The 22115-nt window shown below is 38.0% G+C and overlaps 1 long non-coding RNA gene across 1 annotated transcript in view; it reads left to right on the top strand.

The window, feature by feature from the left end:
- LOC138171990 (uncharacterized) overlaps window positions 1-10011 on the top strand; it is a 202655-nt gene extending 192644 nt beyond the window's left edge. Inside the window, exon 3 of the long non-coding RNA XR_011171023.1 lies at window positions 8455-10011. This is a non-coding gene — a long non-coding RNA (uncharacterized lncRNA). The remainder of the gene's footprint in view (window positions 1-8454) is intronic.
- Window positions 10012-22115: the final 12104 nt, after the last annotated feature.

A 22115-nucleotide genomic window follows, 5' to 3' on the forward strand; every position in this document is an offset into this window, starting at 1 on the left:
CGAGTTTTTCAAGAAGCATAGTACGGAGAATTGAAGGAGGGTGTGGTGACTCAGGATAGAGGGACCTAGGGAGGCTTAATTTATTTTTTTTTAAGGATTGAGTATTTTTGTATGCAGATGGGATGGAGTCAGTGATGAGGAGGTAGAGAGAGAGAATGAGTATTTTCTTAAGTTCAGACACATTTGATCCTCACAACAGCCCTGGGAGGTAGGTACTATTGATATTCCCATTTTACACAATAGGAAATTGAGGCCAAAAGTGGTTAAATGACTAGTAAAATGTATTACGTCAGAGTGGAACTCGGGCCTTCCTAACTCCAAATCAAGGGTTTTATCCACTGTAACACCTAATTGCTTCAGAGTATAGTTACATAAAAGGTGAAAGTGACTGATAGAGTGAGGCCCTACTGAGTACAGGAGGAAATGGAGTGGGAACAACAGCACAGGAAGTGAGATTAACTCTAGCGAGGGGTGTGGATGCCTCTTGTATAACTAGAAGGAGAAAAAAGAGAGTGGGAGAATTTAAGGAGAATTTAAACTGAGAGCTCAAGTTGTATTGCTTCAATTTTCCAAGTGAAATGAGGATAGTTTACATTTTTTAAGCATGTTTTTTTGGAATAGAGCTATCGATGAGACGAAAGGAGAAAACAGTTTTATAAAATTGCTGTGGGGAATAGGATTAGAGCTTGATAAATGTAGAGTGGAAGGACTATTGAGGAGAGGCCAGGACCCAGAAGCAGCACCATGAATTTGTAGTAGGTGAAACTAGCTCTTAATTGTGTGACTTTCTCCAGCAAAGTTCAACAGCCCTGAAATTGGCTGCTGGACATTATTCAAGGCTGGGAATTATAGGTTGGAAATGGAAGATCAGAAAGCAAGGGAATGACTTTTTAATGGGAATAACAAGAGAGCATTAAAGAACATCCCATGAGGTGGTTAGAAGATTATTCCTTTTTCAGTATTTTTGGGGTCTTGTGTTAAAAGACCGCCAGATTAAGTGGGGGAGATTTTGGTTTGGGTTACAGTGTCAACCATAGAAAACTAAAGAGGATGAAGCAAATTTTTTGGCCATAGACTCTCAAAGGAAGAAAATTTTTCTAGTCCTGAACGCCATTCCTCCTTTACTTATCCAAATGTTTCCTAACCTTCAGTGTCTGACTCAAATTTAACAGTCTTGCTAAAGGATTTCCTGATTTCTATGTATTGCAATCACCTCACCTTTCTTTGAACTGATAGTACTTTTCTATACATTTGTCATGCATGTATGTGCCATAATGTTATAGCTTTCATATTATTACTTAAACTTCCAGGAAGACACAACATGATTTCAAGCTGCTAGAGGACACGGTTCACGTATTATATTTCTTTGCAGTTTTACCCCCCCCCTTCCTTCACTCATGGCCTAGCACACTATTCTATATAATAGTCATTCAATACACTTTTGCTGAAGGTATGAATGGAAGGGTTAAAAGCCAAGAGAACCTTATCACTAATCCAGTATCCAAGCCAGTCCTAAAATCTTCCTTCTAGAGAACTTCAGGAAGTGATAGGTATGCCCTGTTAGTCCTTTGAGGGACTGAAACTCTCATGGCTTCCAGTGGCTTGTGGAGCAGTGAAAAGATCAATGACTGGAATCAGAGGACTTTGATTCACATTCTTTCTTGGCCACTAACCTGCTCCATGTGTGATGGTGATATTGTTCAAGCAAGTCAGATTCTTCATGATTCCATTTGGGATTTTCTTGGCAAAGATATTAGAAATGTTTGCCACTTCCTTGTCCATCTTATTTTACTGATGACGAAACTGAGGCAAATAGAGTTAAATGATTTGCCCAGACACAGCTAGTGTCTGAGGTCAGATTTGAACTCAGGTCTTCCTAACTCCAGGCCTGGCACTCTATCCACTGTGCCACCTAGGAATCCCCACTCCCTGTGTGATATTGGATAAATGACTTTTGGGGCCTCAGTTTCCTTAAGTAACTTCTTAAGTCCTTTCCTGCTTGACATTTATGATCTGATGACTGTGACACATCACATTCTACTCAACCCCTGTGCTCCCTAGGAATAAGAGTACAGCCTCTTCCTTCTCCCTTCACGTTGACCACCTGCTGGTTGGTTTTCACTTGCACACGGGTGTCACTGATTCACCTTCATTCTGGGTGAAAGAAAGGGTGTAGCAAAAAGCTCTAGGATCCTCACCTTGTGCCAGACATGCTAACAAAACTGGCAGGGTGGAAATGAGTTGAGAACTAATGCAAACGTGTTTGTGAGTACAGAGGGCTGAGAAAATGGCACTTCTCATTCCGGGTGGGAAAGGGGAGCCTGCTGTTTCTCCTGACCCTGGGACAGAGCTGCTGGAGTAATGATGCAGAAGCTGTCAATCACAGTGTATAGTGGGGGAGGGGGCCTGAAGGGGGAAAAATCCACACACATGCAAAACAGCCCCCAACAACCATCCAAAAAGGCAGCAAGGGAAATCAGTGGCTCACATTCTAGACCTGACATATGCCAGAGGATGTTGAAGAATCAAAAGGCACAGAGGAGTGAAGCTGTGAGTGTGAACAGAAGACAGAGGCACACACATGTTTACAGGGAAGGGGGTGCTCATGATGAAGGCAGCAGAGGCAGAAGTGAGCTGGAGAAGGCAGGCTGACAGCTTGACAACACAAACAGTATCGAAGGAGAGAGTGTGAGAGAAACCTCAAAAGCAAATGGGGTCTAATTCTCTGTTACAGAATCCTATATTTGGGGGTTCAGGGTCCCACACTACTTTTATAGAATATCTTCCGTTATTGTAACTTTGAGAACCTTCTAGTTCAGCCAGAAAGCCAATCTACTGTCTAGAAAACATTTTACATTTTTCCGCTTTAGTACCTATTCATTATGGAATCATCTAGGTGACAAAGTAGACAGAACCCTGCACTGGGAATTGGAAATACTGATCTTCCTGAGTTCAAATCAGGCCTCAGACATTTACTAGCTGTGTGACCCGCAGCAAGTCACTTAACCCTATTTGCCTCAGTTTTCTCATCTGTAAAATGAGCTGGAGAAGGAAATAGCAAACTACCCCAGTACCTTTGCCTAGAAAATCCCAGATGGGGTCACAGAGTCAGACATGACTGAAATGAGTGAGCAACAGCGATGGGTTAGAGGATTCAGGTGGGCTTACCTGGAAACAGTGGGACCTTGAAGAACTGGCAAGAGACAAATGAAGTCATTCCAAGCAGCGGAAATAAAATCTGAAAACAAATCTACATGCGCGGTAGTTCTGCTGATGGCGGATCGCTTCATTAGGCTCTTGGTCTCCCCTCATCTCCCCAAAAGAACCATATTAGCTGCTGCTAGAAAGATTTCTTAATTGTTGGAATTCAGCTAATATCTAGGGGTCATAGGATTTTGGAATCAGGAGGGAATTTAAAGAAGATCCAATACAACCTCGTTGTAAGGAAACTGAGGCCCAGAGAGATTAAATAACTTTGACCAACTGTGAAAATCTTGCTTCCTTCCTGAGAACCCAACTTCAACTCAATTTGTTTTCAGAGCAGAAATGATTGAGGCCTGCCCCAGCTTAGGTTAGTTCATCCATGTTCCTGCCTTCTCTTTGAAGTCACTTTGGTTATATGCAAGATGCATTTATTTAGTACCTACTGTTGCAGTTTAAACCCAGGGATGCCAAAAAGCTGTTGAGGTGGGGGCTCTGCCCACCTAAAAACTTTTGCTGTTTCATGATGTGTTGTGGTGGAACTATCTCAGAGAATTCAGTCAGACCACTTCTAATCCGAGCATGGGCATTTATTGAGATTGACGCCTCTCATGAAGCCGGCTAAGTTCTAAGAAGAACCAACAGATGCAATTACATAATCAAAATTTACATAGAATAGAGAATATAATTAATATTAAAAAGGCAGGAGGAGTTTGTGAAGGGAGTAGGTAATGGAGGAGGGGTCCCATCTATGGTTTGGTGGTTAAACATTCTGGTCATGCTGCCCTCCAACTGGCTAGCTGTTGTGGTCCTGTCTGGTTAAGACAGATAGGCATTGTGGTCCTGTCTTGGGTTAGATGGATGATGTGATTGTGATTGAATACAAGAACACACCTGTTTCTGTGGGAATGGGTCTGAGGGCAGTGACCAGGTAGAGGCAGCAGCTAGATTCCCATCACACGGACACACCTGCTGTTTCTTTGGGAACTAAGAGTTCAGGGACACACCTGTTGTTCTAGTGAGCAGTGAGGCATATATGAAGAAGTTAGGATATTGGCGGAGGGGATGGGGGGGGGTAGGTAGGTACAGTGGGTCTGCTGTTCAATGGGGCCAGGCCTATAATGAAGTTAGAATATTGGAGCTGGCGGCAGCTTTATTAGGATTCCATTACCTACCATATGTAAGGTACTGTGCTGGGTCTTGGGGCTTTAAAAGTAGAGTCAGGCACAGACCTTGGGGGTTTCTAATCTAATGGTGGAGGGGAGAAGACATATGTGTACATCTCTCTCTATTAATATCTATATATAAAGGAGAGCATGATAAATACAAAGCAGGCCTTTAAGAAGACTATTGTGAGATTTTGAGAAGGGAAGATCACGTAGATATATCCAAGGGAAGAGGTACACCAATCCCAAAGATCTTTATTATATTCTTATAGTATGTGATAGTTAAAGTTTTAAAATAATTTAGTATTTATTAGTTTCCTACCATATGCAATGGATTGTACCTTTCTATTTCTTTACTGATTTGTTTTAAGCTTTCATTTTAAAAGATTTTCAGTTCCAGATTCTTTCCTTCCCTCCATCCCCTCCCCCACCCCTTGAGAAGGCATGCATATTTATATATGTGAAGTGGTGGAAAATACACTGTGGACTGAGCATGGTGTTAGAGAATATGTAAAATATAGGTAAAACATAATTCCTGTGCTCATGAAGTTTCCACTGTAGCAGTAGGAACTCCAAATAAAAATTAAAAGGAGAGACTTTCAGCTTATGTAAGCAATAAAATGGAGAACTAGATATTTTCTCTGATCCCCATGACCTCTCAAACTTCTCCAAAACAGAAATTGTTTGGCTAAGATAAAGCAACTTCGGCTGTGGTCAATTGGCTAGGACATCTTAGAAATAGCTTTACTTTTAAAAGGAGATAAAAAGAAAAAATCCCAAACCCTTGGGCCCAAGATCACTTACCACTCCTCCCCCCACTTCCTACTCCCCTACCCTCCTGCATCAAGGGTATATAGTAGCAGAGCCAAGGATACAAGGCAGACTTGCGACAAAAACCATCTCTACACTCTTTTTCTTCCTTTCCTTTATCTTTCCAGTGTTAGGGAGACCTCAGCTTCAGGATATGTAGCCTGTCTGTGACAGATAACCAGTTGGTCAGAACTCCTAAGTAGCAAAAGCCATTCAAAGGCCACAAGCCTGTAGTGCTACAAAGCTCTGTACTGCCCAGTTCCAAGTCAAAGAATTAAGGAATAGAAGGAAAGGGACAGGGTGCTAGGACACAATACTCTGTGTGTATGTGTGTGTGTGTGTGTGTTGTATAGCACTCCAATCCAGAAGGAAAGAGCACAGCATTCAACTGGATCCAGTTGTGACCATCCAAAAGTCAATTGCAGTACAAACCTAGGCTAGTGAACTGGAAATGCTCAGAGTAGGAAGCTGAGACACTTTGCGGTCCAGTCCCTGAGGAAATCACAACCAGAAGGGAGTCAGAAAGTGAATGACAGGGAAAATAAAAGCAACAAAAAGACATAAATTACCAAAGCTTTCAGCAAGAAGAAAACTCAGAGACCTTGAATACACACAGATAAATCAACAGGAAAAATAGTAACAGAAGGAAATATGACCTACAAATCTAGTAAACAAGTTGAGGCATCTATGAATAAATCCTGCAAAACAAAAGAGGATGATCCAACACTTGATGAGACAGAGGGCCCTGTAGAATTTAAGGAGAACATAGAACCATAGCACACTGTTCCTGAGTGGTTCAAAAGAGAATTATGAGAGCAGAATTTGTGGCCTGCATAACAAAAATAATAGGCAGAATAGAAAAACTTGAATCTGCAATGACAAGCCTAACTGAAGAAGCAAAAGAGAGAATAATAGACTGGGAAGGCAAATGCCCAGAAGTGAGGAACAATCTAACAGAAGAGAAGCATAAAGAAAAACAAAACCCAAAACTAACGTTCAAAGAAAATGTGCTCATTTTGCAAGTAAGATATACGGATTTCAAAGACAAGATGTGTAAAGACAACCTAAAAAGTCTATATCTCCCCGAAGAATATGGAAGGGCAAGAAACTTTAATACCATAATGAAAGAAATAGCAGAAGATAACTGCCCAGGCCTTCTGAATATAGAATATGAAATTACAATTAAAAGAATTCACAGATTTCCTCCAGAAAAAAAACAAAAAACAAAACAACAACGACAAACCAAGGCTACAAATTATAAGACACATAGTGGTTAAAAGTAACAATTTTACTTGGAAACAAATTCTGCAAATGACCAGGAGGAAGACCTTCAAACACAAAGGAAAAGACATATGAATAAGGTAAGACTATTTTATACCCATTAGAAAATGTAGGAAGGAATGGGATAATATATTCTGAATAGAAATGACCTATTTGTAGGCATCCAACCTACAAATCTGAGCTTAACCATGAAGGAAAAGAAGATGAATGTTCAATAAAAAAGAAGAGTTTGGAACATTTTTAGAAAGAAAACCAGAACTGAAGAGATTATTAGCTTCTCAAACAGATCAAACAAGGGAAATTCAGGACGAGTAAATAAATGAAGCATGTAAGGTCAGCAAAAGTGACAACAGAGACTGGTAAGATACTTCATTCTAAATGAACACAAGGAGACAAAAGTGAAGGCAGAAATGTGGTAGAAAAAACAGTGAAGAGGTATATAAGGGGCATTATGGACAGAACCTGATTATGTCTTACAGGTGATTTGTGTGTGTGTGTGTGTGTGTGTGTGTGTGTGTGTGTGTGGGCATCACAATATTCGAGAATACATGAAAGAGGGGAGGGAAGCAGGGTGATAGAGAGTTGTATGTGAAATATGAGATCAAATCAAGGATTTGCGAAGAGGAAAGTGGGCTCAGAATGAGAAGAGCCTACAGGGGAGTAGAGGAAGAGGAACAAAGAAGGATTAAGAAGGAAGATGTAAGAAAGAAGGCTTGACTTTGGTGGTGGGAGGAGGCTCCATTGATAAAAGCTCCTATTGGGGAAGGGAGATGGTCTGTGAAAGAAGATAAGGTTCTTACATTGCTCGTGGCCTAGTGCTCAATAAGTCCACAAATCCAACATTGGGAAGGGAAAAATTGGAACCTTAGGGAGCAACTGGTACCTGAGGAAGTAGAGACGCATTGATCCAGGAAAGAAACTTTGAGGCAAATGTGGGAAAGAAAAGCTAACCAGAAAAGGGCGTAGATCAATGGTGGATTGCATGATCAGAAGAGGAAAATTCTTTACCATGGGGGAATGTATTCTCCTACACCTACAATGTGTGGCATTGTTCTAGGAATGAGGCATAATGCAAGAGGGGAATCCCTGGGGCACTCCCTACAAGGCAGTTATTGATAGTGCCTAGAGGGGAGAGTCTAGAATGGATACCTTGGAAACTTTGACTGCATGAGGATTACAGAAAAAGGAGAGAAACCAGGTGATTATAGGGGTCATGAATCAAACAAGAGCAGACAGAAAGAGAATGGATGAAGAGAGAACTTTTTTTTTTGCAAAGGGGTACAAAAAACAAAATTTAAAAGACTGAATGAACAGGACTAATTGAAAAGGAAGAATGGTAAAGCAAATCTACTTGACTAAGAGGAAAAAAAGGGATGAGGGGTAAAAATTATATAAATAGTTAAAATCATGATATTAGAAGTAAATAATAAACAAAACCCTAAATATAATGACACAACAAATGAGAAGAGGGGATTAGGGATGAGGGGAAGAGAATTAGTCAGATCAGGGCCACCTTAAAAAAAGATTAAAGAAAAATAACTAAAGGAACATAATACTGGGATTATAAAAAGGGGGGAAGGTCATAATTTGAAAAGAACCTTTAGTATTAGAGACATATGGAGGAAAATATAAATTGATTTTATAACTTTAAATATAAAGGGATTAAACAAGCCAATACCATGAAAAAGAATGATACATAAGATTAAAAAAAACACCTAAATCTTACAATTTGTTGCTTATAAGAAACATTTAAAAATCAGACATTCACAAAATAAATCCAAGGGGATGGAAAAATTTACTATACAACAAATGAATCTGACCAAAAATAGGAGTTGCAATAATGCTACCTGACAAACGAAAAATAAACATTCAAAAGAAAGGAGGGGCTAATCTAGGAAAATTATGTATGTATGTATGTTTGTGTTTGTGTGTATATGTGCCTATATATTTATATGTGTGTTGTATATGTGTATAATTTATATTCTCCTAATTCCAGGGGGACAGAGCCAAGATGGTAACGTAGAAGCAGGAAAACTCCATGTGCTCCTTCTATAACCATCTCATATTCTCCTAAATCCTAACCATCCAAATATATAAAGGAAACATTATTGGAGCTTCAAGAAGACACACATAGTAACACAATAATGATAGAAGACTTCAATATCCCTCTGCCAATTCTGGATAAGTATACAGAAAGATAAAATATGGAACTGAATAAATTGCTGAAGAAACTAGAGTGAAGACTTGTGGTGTCTTCTAAATGAGATAGCAAAAGAATATACACATTTTTCAACACTGCATGGAACTTTTATAAAAACTGACCACATGATAAGGCACAAAAAATATTACAAACAAATGTAAAAAGGCAAAAATAGTCAACATATCCTTTATAGATTATTATGTAAGAAATTGATTCAGGGACTTGTAATGTCAAGCAAAGGCAACTTCCCAAGGTTGAAAATACCAGCATAGGTGCTCTCCATTTTATTCAGTGACAAATTAAGAACAGAGAAGATCAAAATATGACATCATTCAAAATACAGCATTTACTAAGTGTGATTCAATAATCTCCAAGTACTACCTGATTTAATCAAGTACTACCCCACCCCAGGACATTACATTCATTTAATCAATTACAAAGTCCCTCTTCTAAATACTACTCCACCCCTAGGCTGTACCTTCATTTAGTCCATCACAAAGCCTCTGTTCTCAAATGGAGATTAGTTTCCAATCATAAGTAAAGTACATTCATTTGTTTAATCACAGAGCACAAAAAGGTCAAAAGTTCCCCACCCTTGGATTATAATTGAATCTACCCCAGAGTTACAACAAGCTTAAGCACATCATTTAATACTCAAATGGAGGTCTTTTCTTCATCTTGACATGAGGCAAGTTCTCAGCAATCTTTGTTCCTGGGGAGACAAAGCTTAGCAAGGCCACAAAATACATTGCCAGCCTCTTCATTAATTCATTCTCTGTCTGCAGAACAGTCCTAGGACCCCTGAAAACATTAGCAAAACCCTCTTCCAGGATTTCTGTAAACATACAACAAGAAAATCCTTCTTCAGGGCTTTTGAACAAACAGCAAGGTTCCAAGTCTTCTGCAACAACAGGACTGTCCTTCACCAGTGGACAGAATTCATTTTCTGTCTGCAGAACAGTCTCAAGAGCTCTGAACCAACAGCAAGGTTCTCAGACTTCTGCAACAACAAGACTGTCTTTCACCAGGGGACAAATCTGGCAAAACAACATCAAAACAGACAGACAAAGTACCAGCATAACAGCCATGTCTCCTCAGTCCTTTGCAGCTCTGGGTGGCAGCTCTCAAAAGTCCTGGGCAATTCAAAGTGGCCCTCAGAAATCCTCTCAGTCTTTCTCTGCCTCCACGATGCTGCTTCCAAAAAAATTCTTCTGCCTCTCTTGTGTCTCTCCAAATCTACGTCACCAACTCCTCCCAGTTCAGCCCTCTCTTTTCACGTCAACAAGTCCATCCCACAAGTGGAATTCACAAGCTCTCAGTTTTAACACAATCAAACCAAAAACCAAGCCAATATAGGGGAATCTTTAAATTCCATTACTATTACAGGACTGTAAAGAAAAGATTCATACCCTAGTGAAGACTTAACCATAAAATCTTAAATAATGAGTCCAAGAGCAAGCCATAGAATTATTTTACATAGTCACTATGTAAAAGAAACTTTTTTTTTAAGCAATTGGGGTTAAGCAACTTGCTCAAGGTTACACGGCCAGTTATTTCTGGGTGTGGTGCTGAGTGTCTGAGCCCAGGATTCGATCTCCAGGTCATCCCAACACTGGAGCCAGTGCTCTTACTCACTGAGCCACCTGGCCGCCCCTAAGCAATTGGGGTTAAGTAACTTGCTCAAGGTTACACGGCCAGTTATTTCTGGGTTTGGTGCTGAGTGTCTGAGTCCAGGATTCGATCTCCAGTCATCCTGACACTGGAGCTGATGCTCTTACTCGCTGTGCTACCTGGCCGCCCCATAAAAGAAACTTATAATGATGAAATAACATGCCAAAATTTCTGAGATGCAGCTACAGCAGTTCTCAGAGGGAACAATCATACCCTTACAAACATTATTAACAAAACAGAAAAATTAGAGAATTGATGAATTGAATAGGCATCTAAAAAACTAGAAAACCAACAAAGAAAACTAAATAAGTGAAAAAGATTAAAAATTAGAGGGGAGATAAATAAAATGGAATACCCCTTCCCCCCCAAAAAACAATCTCATAGAAATGATAAAACTAAAATCCATAGCTAATCTGATTAAAAAGAAGAGACCAGAAAATCAAATCAATAAAATACCCAGTGAGCTAAGTGAAATCACAGGAAAAGCAGAAAAAATAAAAAGAATAATTAGAACATATTGTGCACTGTTATATACTAATAAAACTGTAGTTATATACTGACTGTATTATAGCATATAGTATGCTATGTATACTATATATAGTATACTAACTATATATATATAACTGTAGTTATATATTAACAAAAATAGAGTAATTGCTTCAAAAATATAAAATACCCAAAGAGAAGACCAGACAGAGATATTAAATAACCCAGTCTCAGAAATAAAATGGATTTAGCTATAGAGGAACTACAAAAGAATAAAACCTATGGTCCTGAAAGATTCACAGTGGAATTCTATCAAACTTTAAAGGAATAGTTAGTACCCCTATTTAACAAATTCTCAAAAATTGAGAAAACACCCTACCAGATTCTGCTTATGAGACAAATATAGTAGTAATACCTAAACCAAAGAAAGAAAACAAAAACAAAAAACAGAAAGAAAACTATGGGACAATATCATTAATGAACATTGACTCAAAAATTGTAAACAAGATCCTATCAGACTATAATTATCCAAGAAATAATTCATTATAGTCAAGTAAGATTTGTACTAGGGATGCAAGGATGGTTCAACATTAAAAAACAAACAGACAAACAACAATGGGCATAAACAATCATGATAAAGCCAAAATATCCAAAACATGATCATCTCAATATAAAAAAAAGTGTTTGACAAAGTAAATACTCTTTTGTGCTAAAAACCTTACAAGGTATAGATATTGAGGGTCCTTTTTTAAATATATTAAAAAGCATCTATCTTAAAACAAAGGCAAATATCACATATAATAGAGATACACTAGACACCCTACTACTTTTTGATATAGTTATGGAACTGCTAGCAATAATAATAAGACACCATAAAGAAATTAAAGAAACAAAGATAGGTAAATTGCTGAAATTATCCCTTTTTGCTGATTATATGATGGCTTAATTGAAAATCCTAGGGAATCAGCATAGATATTGAGACAATCAATTGCTTCAGCAAAGTTGTAAGTTTCAAAATAAATCCTCAAAAATAAATATCAAGAAGTCAAGATGAAGAAAGAATAGCACTTACAGATCTCAAATTGTATTATGAAGTAGCAGTCACAAAAACCATATGCTTACAGCTAAAGAATAGAGAAAAAATCAGTGGAATAGCCTAGAAGAAAAAAAGAATCAGGAACAGTGGAATTCAATAAACCAGTTTTTGATACAGTGGAAAATATAAATTATCTAGTGAAAACTCTTGATAAAAATTTCTAGGAAAATGAAAAAATTCTGGAAATAATTAGGTTTAGAGCCTTTGACCAACATCTTGAACCACATTTCACAATACATTCTAAATGGATTTATAACCCTAATATTAAAGATCATACTATAAAAAAATGAGAAGACAAACAGATCATATACTTCTCACAGTCATGAGTCAATATATTCTCAGCCAAACAAGAAATAGAGGTAATTACAAAAGATAAAATAGATACTTTGATTGCTTGAAACTGGAAAACTTCTGTACATACAACTCTAATGAATTTAGGATAAGAAGAGAACTGGTCTAGGGGCGGCCAGGTGGCCCAGCGAGTAAGAGCGCTGGCTCCAGTGTCGGGATGACCTGGGGATCGAATCCCGGGCTCAGATACTCAGCACCCACCCAGAAACACCCGGCCGTGTAACCTTGAGCAAGTTACTTAACCCCAATTGCTTAGGGGTGGACAGGTGGCTCAGCGAGTAAGAGCACTGGCTCCAGTGTTGGGACGACCTGGAGATCGAATCCTGGGCTCAGACACTTAGCACCCACCCAGAAACACCTGGCCATGTAACCTTGAGCAAGTTACTTAACCCTGATTGCTTAATCAAAAAAAAAAAAGAAAAAAAAAAGAAGAGAAGTGGTCCAATATGGAAAAATTTATTCAAATTTTTCTAATAAAGATTTGGTATCCCAAGATAAATACACACACACACATATAATATATTTCAATATATAAATATTATATATCTTGAATTCACACACATATATCTTAATGCTGGCCTTCGAATATAAACCTACAAGTGGAATATTCATCCAATCATCCATCCATCCACATATGCAAACACATACACATACAATTTTTCTGTATGTGGAGTCTATATAAGGGATCTATCTATGTGTGCGTGTGTATGTGTTTACATACATATATATGTATATTCACATGCATACACACCACACACATATAGCCATTTCTCAAAAAATAAATGGTCAAAGGATATTAGTGAATAGTTTTCATAAGAACTGTGCAATATCCACAACCATATGACAAATACGACACATCACTAATAATAAGAGAAACTAAAATAAAAGCAACCCTGAAGTTTCACCTCATGCTATACAAATGGGCAAAAATGACTCAAAAATGACAACAAGGATTGTGGAAGAATAGCCACACCAGGGGAGGGACCACATGTGCTTCTAGGTTCTTGGGTGTGGCCTTTTTCCTGAGTCCAAGTTTTACAGGACAAATCCTTTTATTAAGGGGATTTATTCTGTGAAGTTTGTATCCAGTCAAAGGGCCACACTTGAGGACCTAGAGAGCCACATGTAGCCTTGAGGCTGCAGGTTCACCATTCCTGAGATACACTAATATATTGTTGGTAGAACTGTGAAATAGTACAGTCATTTTGGCAAGCAATTTGAAATTATGCAAATAAGGTGACTAAATTGTTCATAACCTTTTAACAAGAGACTTCTCACTGCTTATAACCCAAAGAAAACATTGATAAAAGGTAGTCCTCATATATATTAAAATTTTTATAGCAGCGTATTTTTTTTCAGATTTGCTACTTTCTCTTTTCTTGCTTTTTTTCCCTATGTAAAACATATTTCTTTATTAGCCATGTTGCAAAAAAGCAAGAAAGCAAATTGTAAAATAATATGCACCAATCTGCATTCAGAGTTTATCAGTTCTACCTCTGTAGGGGAGTAGTATTTTACATCAGGAGTCCTTTGGAATTGCTTTGAATTGATCAGAATAGTTAAGTCTTTCATAGCTGATCATCACTATGGTATTGCTGTTGCTTTGCACAGTGTTCTGGTTTTGCTTCACTTGAATCAGTTCCTCTAAGTCCTTTTTTTCTGAAACCATTTCTTGTCATTTCTTATAGCATGATAGTAATTCATCACAATCATATAACCACAACTTGTTCAGCCATCCACCGATTGATGGGCATCCCATAAGTTTTCAATTCTTTGATGCCACAAAAAGAACTGCTATAAATATTTTTGTATATATATATATATATATATATGTCCTTTCCCAATTTCTTTGATCTCTTTGAGATACAGAACTAGGAGTGGCACTACTGGGTCAAAGGATATCCAGTTTTATAGCCCTTTCTGTGTAGTTCCAAATTGTTTTTCTGGAATGGTTGTACTAATTCACAACTTGATCAACAATGTGTGACTCTACTAATTTTTCCACATCCCCTCCAGCATTTGTCCCTTTCCTTTTCTATCATATTAACCAATCTGATAGGTGTTAGGTGGTGCCTCCGATCCCCAAATCTCAAGGAACTTAAGGAACTATTTAATTTGCATTTCTCCAATCAATAGTGATTTAGAACACTTTTCATGTGACTATTGATAGCCTTTGTCTTCTGAAAATTGCTTGTTGATATCCTTTGAGCATTTATTAATTGGGGAATGGTTCTTTTTATATATAATTTTGGTTGAGATTCCTGTATATTTGAGAAATTAGACCTTTATCAGAGATGCTTTTTATAAGATTTCATCTGCCCCCCACCACTTTCCTGCTTTGTCCACAATTTTCACTTCAGTGGTTTTATTTGTTCAAACCCAATTTCATTTCATGTAATCAAAATTACCCGTTTTACCTTCTGATATTCTCTATATCTCTTGTTGGGTCATAAACTATTCTCTTATCCATAGATCTGACAGGTAAATTTTCCTGTACTCCCCTAATTTGCATATGATATAACATTTTATATCAAAATTATTTATCCATTTTGACCATATGATATATTGTTGGCTTATGCATAGTTTTTGCCGAACTTATTTCCAGTTTTTCCAGTGGGTTTTTGCCAAATATTGAATTCTTACTCTCCAAACTTGTAAGGGTTATGGGATTTAAAGATCTTCCATGCCCCGTTGGACTTGCTGACGTAGCAGGAAGGGGCGGAGCAAGAGGAAGCGGAAGCCAAGCTAGTGTTCCTGCGGTGGCTGGCGGTGGTGGCAACGGCGGCGGCAGCAGCAGAGGCAGTGGCAGCGCGAAGCCCTTTTTGAGTTAGGACTGCTAAGGACTTTCTGCTAAGGACTCCTGCTGAGGACTGCCAGGGGCCGGAGCTGCTGGGAGCGCGCTTCCAGGACGCTGGGTGGTTGCTGTGCGTGGGGAGAGGAGGACCTTTGCCTGAGGTAGCCTGTTCTGTTTTAAAGGCTTGAAAATGTGGGTGCTTTCTACTTTATCTACCTGTGCCAATATCATAACTACTCTGATGGCTTTCACTTTCTGGTTTTGGGACTCAGTCTTTTGGTATCTTAATAAATTTTCTAGTTTATTTCCTCATATGGCAAACATGACGTATTTTGTAATGGATAATTATATCAGCATATTTGTAATCTCTATAGGCATTGTGAATATGGCATTGCTGATACAAAACTTGAATCTTTGAGTTTATTCAACAGTAGATTGTTATGGTCATTTACTACTACATGTTGAATAATATGTTCCATTGATCAACCACTTTATATCTTCACCACTACCAAATTGTTTTGATGATTATTGCTTTGTAATATAGTCTGAAATATGACACTGCTGGTCCACCTTCCTTCACACTCTTTTCATTGATTACCTTGATATTAGTATGACACTAAATAAGTAAGTTAATTTAGGTGGAATTGTTATTTTTATTCTATTGGTTCAACCTACCCATGAGCAATTAATTTTTCTTCAATTGTTTAGATGCAACTTCATTTGTCTGAAAAGTGTTTTGTAATTGTATTTATATTGTTCCTGAGTATGCTTTGAGAGATAGGATTATACCATCTGCAGTTATTTTAAATGGAATTTCTCTTTATATCTCTTCCAGCTGTGTTTTGTTGATAATATTTACAAATGTCGCTAAGTTATGTGGATGTATTTTGCATCCTATAGCTCTCCTAAAGTTGTTAGTTATTTCAATTAGTTTTTCACTTGATTCTCTAGGGTTCTCCATATATTCCATGTCATCTGCAAAAAAGTAATAATTTCATTTTCTCATTGCCTATTCTTAAGTCTCTTATGTTTTCTCTTTCATGCTTATATTTTTATACTTCTAGTGAGTCTTGTGTTTAAATGTCATATTTTCTATTCAGCTTTGTTCCCCTCCCCCAATTTGGAATGCTTGAAAGTCCTCTATTTCATTAATATCCATTTTTTTTCTCCTGAAATGTCATACACATTTTTGCTGGGTTTATTTGGTTATAATCCTAGCTCATTTGCCTTTCAGAAAATCTTATTCCAAGCTCCCTGTTTTTTTAAATAGTAGTTCCCAAATCTTGTATAATCCTGACTCTGACTCTATCATGTGATGGTATGGTATGAAAGATTATTACTTTCTGGCTACTTGCAATATTTTCCCCTTGATCTGGTGGCTCTGGAAATGGCTATTATATTCCGGAGATTTTTTTATTTTGGGATCTCTTTCAGGAGGTGATTGGTAGATTCTTTCAATCTTTATTTTTCCCCTCTTCTTCTAAGATATGGGGAGTGGTTTTCCTTTCTTGAAATATGGTAGGGCAGAGCCAACATGGCAGAGTAAAAGTAGGACTTGCATGAACTGGTGCTCCAACTACCTTCAATCCCTGTAAAAAATGACTCAACAAATTTTAGTGCTACAGAACCCACAAAGTGACAGAGAGAAACAAATCTCCTGCTGAAGTCAGCCTGGCAGGCCAACAGAAAGGGTCTATCACATTGGGCTGGGAGCAGAGCATAGTCCCACTTGAGGTGCACTGCCTCAGACCCTCGGCACAGACAACTGGAGCAGACTTCAGGGGACTGATTCACTGGAAGCTGTGACAGGTTCCAGACTTCCCAACCCATAAATTCCAAAGAGAAAGTAAAAGGTCAGTGGGGAACTCTGTTGATCCTGGGTGAGATTAGAGCATAGTCTGGTCCCTGCCCCCAGGGTGGCAGAGGTGGTGGTGGGTGAAGGCTGCAGCTGCTACTGCTGCAGCTGCCTCCTGAGCTCCAGGCCTACAGGTCATGGGGGGACCAAATGACTGTCCAGAGAGTAATTGTTCTTACTTTGCCCTGCTTGGATCCGGGTTGAAGTCTTGGGTGGCAGTCCGGGAGTGAGGAGCACTGGCATGGCAAAGCTTGTTGAGGTTGTAGAGAGGCAGTCCACCTCACAGTTCTGAGGCAGGTGCCTAGAAGAAGCTCTGATAACAGTTGCACAAAACCCCAGAAGTTTGGAACACAGCACTCTCCAGTCTGGAAGCAGAGTTCCACTGTGGCAAAGAGTTCAAAACTCAAGTAATTGGCAGGCAAGAGGAGCAGAGGAAGTAATCAGACTATAGAATCTTTTTGGGGGGACAAAGGGGATCAAAACATAGAACCAGAAGAAGACAACAAAGTTAAAACTCCTGCATCAAAAGCCTCTAAGGAAAATATGAATTGGTTATAAGTCATGGAGGAGTTCAAGAAGGATTTTGAAAATCAAGTAGGAGGAGTGGGAGAAAAATTGGGAAGAGAAATGAGAATGATGCAAGAAAATCATGAAAAATGAGTCAACAGCCTGACTGAAGAAAATAACATCTTAAAAAAAAAGACTAACTCAAATGGCAAAAGAAGTCCAAAAAAGGCAATAAAGAGAAGAATGCCTTAAAAAGTAGAATTGGTCAGATGGAAAAGGAATTTGAAAAACTCCCTAAAAAAATAGTACTTTCAAAATTAGATTGGAGTAAATAGAAGCTAATGACTTTATGAGAAATAAAATACTATAAAACAGATCCAAACAAATGAAAAAATAGAAGATATGTGAAATATCTCACTGGAAAAACCACTGACCTGGAAAATGGATCCAGAAAAGATAATTTAAAAATTATTGGACTATCTGAAAGCCATGATCAAAAAAAGAACCTAGAAATCATCCTTCAAGAAATTCTCAAGGAAAATTGCCCTGATGTTTTAGAACCAGAGGGCAAAATAAAGGTTGAAAGAATCTACCCATCACCTCTTGAAAAAGATCCCCAAAAGAAAACTCCTAGGAATATTATAGCCAAATTCCAGAGTTCCCAGGTTAAGGAGAAAATATTTCAAGCAGTCAGAAAGAAGCATTGTGAGTATTGTGGAAACACAATCAGGATAACACAAGATAACACAACTTCTACATTAAGGGATCAAAGGGCTTGAATATGATATTCCAGAAGTCAAAGGAGCTAGGATTAAAACCAAGAATCACCTATCCAGAAAAACTGAGTATAATACTTTAGGGGAAAATATGAATATTCAATGAAATAGAGGACTTTCAAGCATTCTTTTTTTTAGAAGGGGGAGGGCAGGGTAGTTGGGGTTAAGTGACTTTCCCAAGATCACACGGCTAGTAACTTTTAAGTGTCTGAGGCTGGATTTGAACTCAGATCCTCCTGACTCCAGGGCTGGTGCTGTATTCACTGCACCACCTGGCCACCCCGACTTTCAAGCATTCTTGATGAAAAGACCAGAGTTGAGCAAAAAATTGACTTTCAAATACAAGAAGCAAGAGAAGTACATAAAGACAAACAGGACAGATAAATCATAGGGAACTTTAATATTAAAGTTGAACTATTCACATTCCTACATGGAAAGATGATATTTTTAAATCATGAGACTTTTCTTAGTATGAGGATCGTTGAAGGGAATATATGTCTGTGTGTGTATGTGTGTATGTATACATAGACAGAGGGTACAGGATGAGTTAAACATGAAGGGATGATATTTAAAAAAATAAAATGAAGAAATGAGAGAGGAATATATTGGGAAAAGAAAGGGAGACAGAGAATAGGGTAAATTATCTCACATAAAAGAGGCAAGAGAAAGCTGTTTCAATGGAGTGGAAGAGCAGGAAGGTGAAAGGGAATGAGTCAACCTTATTCTCATTGGATTTGGCTTGAGGAGGTAATAACATATACACTCAATTGGGTCTTTTACCCTACAGAAAAGTAGGGGGCAAGGGGATAAGAGGGAGGATGATAGAAGGGGAGCCGATGGGGGAAGAGGGTAGTTAGAAGCACACATTTTTGAAAAGGAACAGGGTCAAAGGAGAAAATAGAATAAATGGGGGATGGGATAGGATGGAGGGAAATATAGTTAGTCTTTCACAATATGAAGACTGTGGAAATGCTTTGCATTACTACTCATGTGTTGAATTCCTATTGAATTCCTTGTTTTCTCAGTGGAGATGGGTGAGGAGGGGAGAAGGGAGAGAATCTGGAACTCAAAGTTTTAAAACCAAATGTTAAAAAAAAATTGTTCTTTACATACAACCGGAAGATAAGATATGTGGGCAGTGGGGTATAGAAATACATCTTGTCCTACAAGAAAATAAAGGGGAGGGAGGATATAAGAAAGGGCAGATGGGGAAGGATTATTCAGTATGCTTCCCATACTGGGGTGAGGGGTAGGGGAGGGATGGGAAGAAAATTTGTGAAAATTTTTTGGAATCTTTTGGAAATGAATGTTGATAATTAAAAAAAATCCAATTACCCCTCTATAAAAAAATATGATAGGCTATTTGTTCTAATCATGACTTTCAGAATGTACAATAATTTTAAAATTATCTATCCTGAACCTGTTTTTCAGGTTAGTTATTTTTTCATTGGGATATTTCACATTTTCTTGTACATGTTTTCATTCTTTTGACTTTGTTTTATTGTTTCTTCATGTCTCATAGTTTCCACTGGTCCAATTCTTTTTTTTAAGGAATTATATTCTTCACAGAGTTTTGTACTTTTTTAATCATTTGGCTAGTTCTGTTTTTTTAATGAGTTGTTTTTCCCCCAGCATTTTTTTGTGTCTCTTTTACCAACCTGTTAATTTTCTTTTTCACAATTTTCTTGCATTACTCTCATTTCTCCAGTTTTTCCCTGTATTACTTTTATGTTATTAAAAATCTTTTTTTTTTGCTCCTTTGATAACTCTTTCTTTAGCTCTTCTAGGATTTCTTGTTGGGGTTATTTCCAATCTTCATTTTATCTTCTTTGAGGTTTTGCTTGTAGGTGTTTTTACATTGTTATCTTCTTCTGAGTTTCTGTCTCGATCTTCCCTTTTGCCATAGTAGATTTTTTTGGAAAGGTTCTTTTTGTGTTGTTTCCTCATTATTTTCCAGCTTTGACTTTGAATTTATATTAGATTTGGGCTCTGATCATCTGGGGGAGGTGGCACTGTCCTAAGCTTTAGGCTTTTTCGTTGTGCTGTCTTCACAACCAGTTCTAGGGGTCTATAAGTTTTTGTTGCTTCCAAATTGGTGTGGCCTGTGTACATGGTCACTGCTCTCCTGGTCTGTGACTTGATTTTTATCCAGTTGGGGGCCCTGCTCCCTTGCAACCACAAGCATTAGATCTTGTCTCTGTCCTGGAACTGCAATCAGGGCCCCTTCTCTCTTATAAGTGTAAGCCCTCCCCTTACCCCAGAACTGGGTAATAGACAATGGAGTGGCCAAACAGCACCCAGGCCTGTGCATCCAATGCATTGATCCTCCATAATCTCTTTTTGACCAGTTTTCTAATCCCCTTACCATCTCTGGTCAAAGAGAGCTCCTAAAACTGTTGTTGCTGCTGCTTCTGTTAATGTTATCACCACCATCTCCACGGCCTATAGCTGGTAATGCCCCCATACTATGTTCTGGTTCAATCTTTACTCTAGTGTCATAGTCCTCTCCTTTAGGCCTCCTAACTTGTCTTAGACTGAAAAAAAATTTCACCCTGAATTTTTTGTGACTATTGGTTGTCGTTGCTGTTGTTTTTCAGTCATGTCCAACTCTTTGTGATCCCATTGAGGATTTTCTTGGCAAAGATACTGAAGTGATTCACCATTTCCTTCTCCAGATCATTTTGCAGATGGGGAAACTGAGGCAGCCAGGATTAAGTGACTTGTCAAGGGTCACACACCTAGATAGTATCTGAGGCCAGAGTTGAACTCAGGAAGATGAGCCTTCCTGAATCTTGGTCTGTTACTCTATCCACTGTGCTAAGTAGCTACCCATATGTCACTCCAGAATTCAATTTGAACATTAATTTAAAGTTCTTGAAGGGCAATATTGGGAGAGTTTGGCTTCAGTGTTCCCTTTATTCATCCATCTGGGCTGTGTAGCAGCACTTTTTATGATAGCTAAGAACTGGAAACAATGTAGTTGCCCATCAATTTTGGAATGGTTAAACAAATTGTGACACATGAATGAAATAGAATATTACTGAGCTGTAAGGACTAATGTGTGTTCTGGATGCAGAGAAGCCAGGAAGGACCTATATGAATTAATGCAGAGTGAAGAAAAACACACACAGCAATATTTACTAATGTGGAACCATCTTTTTGCATTCCTGGTAGAGTCAAACAAACAAATGTACAAATATACAATGTAAATGAAAAATAAATCCCCAACAACATACAAAAAAATCAAAAGAAAATGTAACAGAATTATAAAGACTAAGCATGAATGGAATGAAGTGACATGAGAAGACAAGCCCCCACTTAGCCTTTCCCAAGAAAGGTGGCAGTCCATAGACTTTTTCAGTGTAACCATTAGTTGTATTGCCTTTCCCCCCCCCCCCCCAAATATTATTTATCCTTTGGGATGGCTCTCTAGGAGGTGAGGGAGAGAAATAATTGGGATAATTGTTATATAAGAAACAGAAAATATCAATAAAAAAATTTAAAAATACACAGATGACCAAAATGCAGGAGGGGACTCAGAACAAATTATAGTTACTTCCTTGTTAAATATATATGTAAATATATGTTTATTTTGTAAGATTAATATATAAGAAATCATGAACTTCTTTTTGATAGAAAAAGAAATGTTTATATAAATTATATATATATGTATATACGTATATGTGTGTATACATATACATATACCTATGACCACGTGTTGTTGGGTGTTTAGGTGATAAGAAAAAGTGAAAATTTAAAAAAAGTAAAAGGGCTGTTTCTTCACAAACTAGTGAATTAACTAGTGAAGGGCAATCAATCAAATAAAAAGCAAAATTTTTTAAGGACTTACTGTGTGTAAGGGACTGCCTAGCTCTGGGGATACTGAGACAGATCAAACTCTAGCAAGCAAAACTAATTTGC

Source organism: Petaurus breviceps, unplaced genomic scaffold, assembly GCF_028583685.1.
Source record: "Petaurus breviceps papuanus isolate PSGF00001 unplaced genomic scaffold, PetGlider_PUasm1.0 128, whole genome shotgun sequence".
Classification (NCBI taxonomy): domain Eukaryota; kingdom Metazoa; phylum Chordata; class Mammalia; order Diprotodontia; family Petauridae; genus Petaurus; species Petaurus breviceps.